Source organism: Durio zibethinus, chromosome 22 (genome assembly GCF_047325235.1).
Source record: "Durio zibethinus cultivar Kanyao isolate XHJ-2024 chromosome 22, ASM4732523v1, whole genome shotgun sequence".
In the NCBI taxonomy this organism is placed as follows: Eukaryota; Viridiplantae; Streptophyta; class Magnoliopsida; order Malvales; family Malvaceae; genus Durio; species Durio zibethinus.
This window is the reverse complement of record NC_143183.1, coordinates 8,969,233-8,978,149: the sequence shown is the minus strand read 5'-3', so window position 1 is coordinate 8,978,149 and position 8,917 is coordinate 8,969,233.

Genomic DNA, 8,917 nt, shown 5'->3' with positions numbered 1-8,917 from the left:
TCTTGGATCGCATTTACTCCCTCGGGCCCTCTTACGTGTGGTGTGGGCATCTTGCGGGCCTAGCCTAGGCTGTGCGGTCAAGCCTGCATGCTGTGTGGGTAGTCTGGACTCCTTTCCAATACCTAGTGCACAAACCTCACCAATGTCCTTGGTACTCATGCTTATGCACTTGATGCCCCTACCCAAGGCGTGACACATGTGTCATGCTTCGCAAGCTGGTTTAGACCTAAAAGTTCTTTTTGAGTCGAGAAGCAATTCTAACTCTAGTAAGACAAGGTCTGATAGCTAGGAAAATCAAGCCTTGAAGCATATTAGAGGCTTAAGACTTGGGAAACTAGCCCAAAATAGTGATACAGGTAGTGATCAAGACTCTAGAGGGTCAGGCATGGTGTTTAGATTTGGCAGAATTGACCTAGGCCCAAGTGTGGGTGCTGGTGAGTGCTTATATGAATTTACAAGCCCTAAAAACGGCATTAGCACAACAAAAATATGAAGATGTGCCAAAACCTACCTACTACTTGATCGTGGTGCACATTGTGCGAGGCCTGGGTCCTAGATACTAGCGGGTCATGCGTAGCCTAGCATGTGTTGATGGTGTTTATGGGAACAACCTACAAAAAAAGGCCATAATGTGCTAATGGTGGTTGAAGCATATGCCAAGGCCAAGGGTGAACAAATCCTAATAATGGTAAAGGCATGGGCATATGTCATGGTTTGTAAGCTAGTTTAAGTCTAAGGGTTCTCTCTGAGTCAAAAAGTGATTCCAATTCTAGCGAGATAGGTTTGACTTCCTTGAGGACTAGGCTTTAAGCCTATTGGAGGCCTAGCTTATGGGGAACTAGCCCAGAGTTGTGGTATGGGTAGAATTGAGCCAAGCTTAGATGCTGGAGGCTAGTGAGTGCTTATATGTATTTACAAGCCAAAAAAATGATAGCATGATAGAAATATGAAGATATGCCTGAACCATCCTACTACCCAGTCGTGGTTCGCATGGTGTATGGCTCAAGGCCAAGATACTTGCACATGGTGCATGACCCAACATTTGCTAATGGTGTTTGGGGGAACTACAAGCACAATGGGCTAGCATGTGCCTAAACCAAAGGCTAACATTTCCCAATGGTGGTTGAGGCATGTGTATATGTCACAGTCCACAAGCTGGTCCAGGGCCAGGTGTTCTAGTTCTAGTTGGACAAGGTCTGACATTCAGGGGGACCAGGCCTTGAGGCCTACTAGAGGCTTAGGTCATGGGGAACTAGCCCAAAATAGCGATATGGGCAATGATCAAGACTCTTGAGACTCAGGTACAATGCTCAAGTTAGGCAGAATTGAGCCAAGCCCCAAGTATGAGCATTGGTGAGCAATGCATAAGCACATAATTAGACCTAGTGTAGGCACTGATGATCAAGGTGTGGTCACACATCAAACCCAGGTGTGGGCACACATTAACAGAGTCCTAAGAAGATTAGATTTATGGCCTTCCAAAAGGCCCAATACTATAGCACAAACTTTGACAAGTCAGAATTATGCTAAGCATTTGAGTTTCATAGGCTGACTTAGCCAAACAAAGTCAATTCCCTATCCAAGGCCATACAGAGTTTGACTTAAGGTTTGAGCCCATGACATATGACCTAACGTCATTTGGTGCTATGCTGATCAAAAGGCAGACAAGTGTCTTTGGTGGGAGGGATACAGTATGCATGCACACCAAGTGCCAGTGTCACACCCTGGGTGGGCACACCAGGCACATTAGGCGCACCAGCAAGCGAGCCAGAGGTTGAAGCTCATACACCATGCGCGCTGGCAGGTATTTGTGCACAAGGCCAGATCCAAAAGAGCCCAATGTGAGAGATATGCAAGTGAAGCTTCTGAAAGCTTGCAGGATCAACAGGAGCCTCATGGCAGATTTGGTTGACCCTAGAATTCAGGAGTTAGAATCTTGATTGATTGTAATCTTTGTAATCCTTTGATTTTAGCCTTTATTCTAGGGATATTGCCATTAAGTGTAGCTGGAGCCTCAACTATAAATAGAAGGCTACTCCACCCTCATTTGTACACCATCAAACACTTCTGTTTCAATGAATATAGAGCATATTTCCAGTATTCTACCTTGTTATCCTATTTCTCTTTAACTTGCATAATCAACCCTTCCCTATTGTTCTAGTGCCCGTACGCTTGTGTTTTAGGCTAACTTAGGCATCAAGGAGGAGATTCCAAGCCTAAGGCCGTATGAATTCTGAGTCTAAGGTTGGAGCTCGTGACAGTTGGTATCAAAGCAAGTTCAATTTTATGTGTTTGTGTTGTGCAAGTTAGATCGTGATTGAGGAGATGGCATCTCAAAGCGACGTTGCTAGCCAACAACCAGAGGCCTAGGAGCAGGGGCGTGGAAGAGGCAGGAAAGCTAGTTCAAGAGATATATTGTCTACCATGGACGGTAGGCTGGCCAAGGTGGAGGTGACCATAGGCGACATAGGGGAGAAGCTTGAAAAAGTAGAGACTCATATCACATTGCTAGACTCTATAAGAGAGGAGATCCAAGGTGAGCTATAAGCTACTTTCAACAAAGGCATGGACGTGATCACCCAAAGGAATGAGGCCTTAAAGGTTGAAGTACTGACCTTGTGTGATGGCATGGAGGCCATGCGCTAGCGTATAGAGGAGCTTGCCAGTAAGCTTGTTGCTTGTAAGATTGCCATTGGGAATGGCATGTTTGCTGAAGTGTTTAAGTCCATGGTGGATGTCCTGAAGTGTAAAGATTTCAAGGGAACTAGGGTGACCAAGGAAGTAGACAACTACCTATGGGGTATGAAACAGTATTTTCAGGCCATGGGCATGCAGGACGAGACAATAAAAGTAAGCACCATTGCTATGTATCTCACTTATGTAGCCTTGTTGTGGTGAAGGCACAGGTATGATGATGTTAGGTGTGGGAACGCCAAGATTGGAACTTGGGCAGAGTTTCAAAAAGAGTTCAGAGGGTAATGTTACCTATAGTATGCCGATGATGAGGCGCGGGCCAAGTTACGCAATCTGAGCTAGTAAGGGGACATAAGGGAGTATGTTTAAAAATTCTCTGAACTGATGCTACAGATCTCGGATCTAGGTGAGAAGGATGCCTTATTTGCTTTCATGGATTGGTTGAAATCATGGGTGAAGCATAAGCTACAATGAAGGGGAGTTCATGACTTGGCTAAAGCCATGACTACTGTTGAGTCCTTGATAGAGTTAAAGCCTCTAAACAAGTTTGAGTCTTCCAAGCCCAAGGGTAATGACAGGGACAATAGGGACTGAAAGAAGCAGTCCAAGGCGAAGGACTGTGATCAGGAGTCCAAGGATGACGATTGAGACCATTTAACGAAAGATGGCGAGAGGAAGCCACTAGCAGGTAAGTGGAAAGCAAAATGGGACCGAGAGCCTCTAGCATGCTATCTATGTGGAGGGAGCCACATAGCGCTCAATTACCCACAGAAGGGTAAGTTGACTGCTATAGACAAAGAGTCTGACGAGGAGCCAGAGTTAGGGGCAGTAAAGCTTGGGTCGTTGGTGCTCAATGCTGTCCAGAGTAAGGGGAGCCACAAGCCAAAGGGCTTGATGTTTACGGATCTGATGGTTACGAGTCAGAAGGTGAGCACACTAGTGGACATGAGTGCCTCACATCTTTTTATTTCAGGTGATGGAGCCTAGAAGCTCAGACTAAAGGTGCAGAAAGGGACTGGTACCATTAAAATGATGAACTCCAAGGAGGTTCCAGCCATTGGAATAGCATGGAGAGTAGAGTTACAGCTTGGAGACTAGAAAGGTAAGGAGACCATAGAGGTAATACCTCTTGACGACTATGAGTTTGTGATTGGGTTGGATTTCCTTGTTCGGATTAACACCCTCTTTGTGCCTTTTGTCAATTGTATTTACATCCTGGATGCATGGTGCCAATGCTTAGTGCCATTGAGGAAAGGGTCTGGAGTTGGGTCGTGGGTGGTGTCAACCATCCAATTTGCCAAGGCGATTAGCAGAAAAAAAGATACCTTCTTGGCAACCTTGAAATATGAAGAACCAAGGGAGAAAGAGACTGAGTTACCCTTTGAGGTGCTAAAGGTGTTGAAGACCTTTAGTGATGTGATGCCTGTAAAGCTGCCTAGCCAGCTAGCACCTAAGAGGGAGGTGGACCATAAGATTGAGCTGGTTTCTGTGGCCAAGCCACTAGCTAAAGCCCTTTACCGAATGTCCCCACCAGAGTTGGAGGGACATTCAGTCGCGTTCAAGAGCAGGAAGCTGAACGAGACTGAGTGCAAGTACATAATCCAAGAGAAAGAGATGACTGTAGTGGTGCACTACTTGCGTATTTGGTGTCATTACTTGTTAGGGTCAAGGTTCTGGTTAGGACGGACAATGTGGTGACCAGTTACTTCCAGACACAGAAAAAGCTATCCCTCAAGCAGACGAGATGACAAGATTTTCTTACAGAATTTGATTTCCAAATGGAGTACAAGTTGGGGCGGGCGAACCTGGTGGCAGACACCCTAAGCAGGAAGGCTAACCTTATTGCCATTAGCCAACCAGAAGGGTCACTAGTGTCGCACATCAAAGAGGGACTTATGCATGATCCTATAGCCAAGGCTCTTACAGAGGATGCGCAATAAGGTAAGACTAGACAGTTTTGGGTGCAGGATGGTTTGTTGTACACCAGGGGCAGTAGACTATTTGTGTCACAGCACAGGAAGTTTCGTGAAGAAGTTTTACAAGAGTACCATGATTCAAGGTAGGCTGGACACCCATGAGTGAGCCGCACCTTGGCGTTGATTGAGGACAGGTACTATTGGCTGCACATGAGGTAAGATGTGGTGGCCTATGTGAAGACTTGTCTTGTGTGCCAATAGGAAAAAGTGGAGCTCAAGAAATTGATGATCTCTTAGAGCCATTGCCAGTGCCAAAGCAACCATGGGAGAGTGTTTCTCTGGACTTTATAGTTGGTCTACCCAAAGTAGAGGGGTTTGAAAGCATCATGGTAGTGGTGGACAGGTTTTCCAAGTATGGAATCTTCATTCTAGCAACCAAGGAGTGCCCAATAGAGGAGGCAGCTTGATTGTTCCTAAAGAACATGGTTAAGTACTGGAGAGTACTGAAGACCATTGTTAGTGATCGGGATGGACGTTTCACTGGCAGGTTTTGGACTGAGTTGTTCAAGCTATTAGGGTCAGACTTGAACTTTTCCACCAGTATGCATCTACAGATCGATGGGCAGACTGAGTGTGTGAATGAACTATTGGAGGTCTACCTCAAGCACTATGTGAGTGCGACACAAATGGACTAGCCAAAGTTGCTAGATGTTACGCAGTTTTCTTACAACTTGCAAAGGAGCAAGGCAACGAACTAGAGCCCATTTGAGGTTATGACAGGGTAACAACCACTAACACCTAGTTGGATTGCTGTAGGTTATACAGAGCCAAATCCAGTAGCATACAAGTTTGCCAAGGCATGGCAGGAGCAAACTCACTTGGCCAGAGTCAGTCTACACAAGGTGGCAAAGAGGTCGAAGAAGTGGGCAGACCAGAATAGGCAGGACGTGCAGTTCTAGGTTGGAGACTTGGAGTTGGTGAAGCTGCATCCCATTGTGCGCCTCAGAGGGCTGCACAAAGGCCTAGTCCGGAGGTATGATGGACCTTTTTGAGTAGTCAAGAGGGTAGGCAAGGTTGCTTATAAGCTAGATATGCCACCCAAGTTGAGGGTACACTTGATGTTCCATGTAAGCATGCTCAAGTCGTTCTATGAGGATGAAAGAGATCCAGGATGGGCAGAGTCAAAATGGGTGCCATTGGGAGCAAGGGCCTCATATGAAAAGGAGGTCCATAACATCATAGTTGATCAAGAGGTGAGATAAAAAAACTATCAACCAAGGTAAGAGTACTTGGTACGCTGGAAGGGACTTTCAGATAGTGAGGTGAGCTGGGAACCAGTAGAGGACTTATGGTAATTTAAGGATGAGATCAGGTAGTACCATGTAGAGGACGCAATGAAGGTGTTACACAATCAGGTGGAAGAGAATGTCATGCCCTGGGCGGGTGCACCAGGCACATCAGGTGCACCAGCAAGCGAACCAGAGGTTGAGGCCCGCACACCATACGCGCTGGTGGGTATTTGTGCACAAGGCCAGAACGCCCACCCAGCTTACAGGCCAGCCCATGAGGCCAAGGCTTGGCCAGTAAGCTGCTCGTACCATATCTAGAAGGGCCCAAAGTAGAAAATATATGTAAGTGAAGCCTTTATATAGACTCTAAGACTCAAGAATGGACACATCCAGTGTCCCAGATAAGCCTTTATATAGACCAATGCATGAATACTCGAAACTTGAGGGCTAGCCATTCCAAGTTGTTGCTAGAGAAAGCAACACATAAACTATTTGATGGAAAGCTAAAGAGGACAATAGAGAAAGGTAAAAGTAAACATGTACTACTTAAGTATTGGTGTGTACAATGAGGGTATGGGCACTTCTTATTTATAGCTAAAGCCCCTTTGAATCAATAGTTGACTTTGTTCCTATCCTAGGGCTCTCACAAAGAGTCCAGTATATATATGAGATTACAAAAGGATTACATTAAAAAGTTCTAATTTTACATGGACTCTATCAATAAAGGAGTTTGAACAAGCTTGGAATCCTTCAGTAGTGCTAGCATGAGGCCCATTCTTGGGCCTAACCTGGATTGGTTCTACCCATACCTGGGCTTACTCCAGCACCCATGCTTGGGTCTATCTAAAAGCTACCAACTAGATCTTGTGGCCTAAGCTTCCTGAGCTTATTTTAACACCCATACACCTATTATAGGTTATAGTCCTACCTTCAAGATCGCCATTTCACCTTTGGGCCTAGTCTTCTTTACATTTTGACTTAGTCTCAATTGCCTTAGAATTGCTCCCTATCTTGGTGAGAATCCCTGGGCCTAGTCATTTTCATGGACCGTGACACCCACACTAAGTGCCAATATCTGGCAATGGTGTTCGAGACAACATCATGCATTATGGGGCCAACACCTACTGATGGTGTCCAAAGCAACAACAGGCCATATCTGTCGATGGTGTTAGATGCAACTGCCTGCACCAACCAAGGGCTAGATGTTGTCAATGGTGTTCGGGGCAATAGCTCACACCAGGGGCCAACATGTGTCAATAGGGTTTAAGGTAAGTGCCCGCACCAAGGGCAAGCCCATCCCAGTAACAAAAACCAAAGGCATTAGGTTGTTACTTAGTTGGATGCTCGAGGTAGGGATGTCATTACCCAGACAAATCAATTGCAATGGAGAACACCATTCATCCCTAACCTTAGGGGGGTGTGGTATAAAAATATGAAGTGAAAGGACTTTGGTAGGTGTGAGGGGGGATGGACAAATCGAAGCTACAAAGGGTTGAATCTCAGTGGTTCATGATAAGAAGGCAACTCTGCCACTTAAAATATCTTGTCACATATTTAAGTCGTTTGTAAAGGATTCTACCCATCATTCGATAGGAATTGAGCTTGTTGACACCCTATTTAGTTTGGGGCTCAAGCTAATTGGGCACAGATTCAATCCAAGCCTAATTGTCTGATTTCTTACATTTTTTTTATCTTGTTTCTCTTATTTATTTGTTTATTTATCCTTTTTTTATATTTTAGTCTTTTGTTTATCTGGTTTTAAATTTTTATCATAAATCATAAATCATAAATCATGTGGAGTAATTTGAGCACTAATTAAGGATCATCTCTGGAATTAAGACTAAAACATGATCTTTTCAAATATTAAAGGAAGGTTCAAAAGAAATCAAATCAAGGAATCAAAGTTAGATTTAATATGGGAAATTTTGAAGGATTCTAAAAATCAAGGAAAATCAAGACAATTCTATAAATTAATTAAACAGATTTTAAAAAGAATTAAGAAAAAATCAATTTAAAGCATAATTAGATCTACAATATTTTTCTATTTAATGCAAATCCCTAAAATTCCTAGTCGAAAGCCCTATATAAACATCAATCAACCACACACAAAAGGGGGGGAGAAAAAAGAAAAATTGAAGGGATCTTAGTTTTTTGTTTTTTTTTTTTGGAGGAATCATTCAAGCAAATTCTAGGATTTTTTTCTTTAGGTTTTGTGATTTTATTTTATTATGAGTTTGATTTGATTTTTGGGTTTCCTTAATTTGGGTTTTAATTTTTGAGTTTGATTTCATATTCTATTGAGTTTCTAATATTTTTGCTAGAGTTTTCTATTGGCATTTGTTTTTGGGATTTTTATTAGGCTTTCAAGAATTTGAAACATTTTTGGGTTTAGGATGAACTTTCCCGTTGAAATTTGAAGTTTTTACATGAACCTGATGACCTGCATAAAAATCCGTGCTTCTAGCCCGACCCAATGGTTGGTTTTCCTTTTTTTTCTTTAATCCTATTTTTTGTTTTTATTATATTTTATTATACTTTTTCTATTTTATTTTTAGATTTTTTATTTATTATTATTATTATTATTTTCATATTTAATTATTATTTTATTCATGACTTTAAATTGAAAATTTTATTATTTATTTTTTAAAATGCCTTTACGAATTTCATTTTATTTATTTATTTAAAAATAATAACCAAAAAATGTTTATAAAGTAAATTCATGAATCCTACCAAACTTTTAAAGGACTTTTCATGAAATTAAATTTTTTATGAATTCTACCAAACTATTGAAGAATCTCATAAATCAATTTTTATAAAAAACTATTACTAATAAAATATTTTGCTTTGATCCTACCAAACTATTGGAGGATATGCATCATAAATTAAGTCTTACCAAACTATTGAAATATTTAATACATTTTCTAAAATAAATTTACAAGGAAATCTCACCAAACTATTGAAAGATCTGCATCAAAAGTAAATCTTACCAAACTATTAGATTTTACTAATTATTTTCTT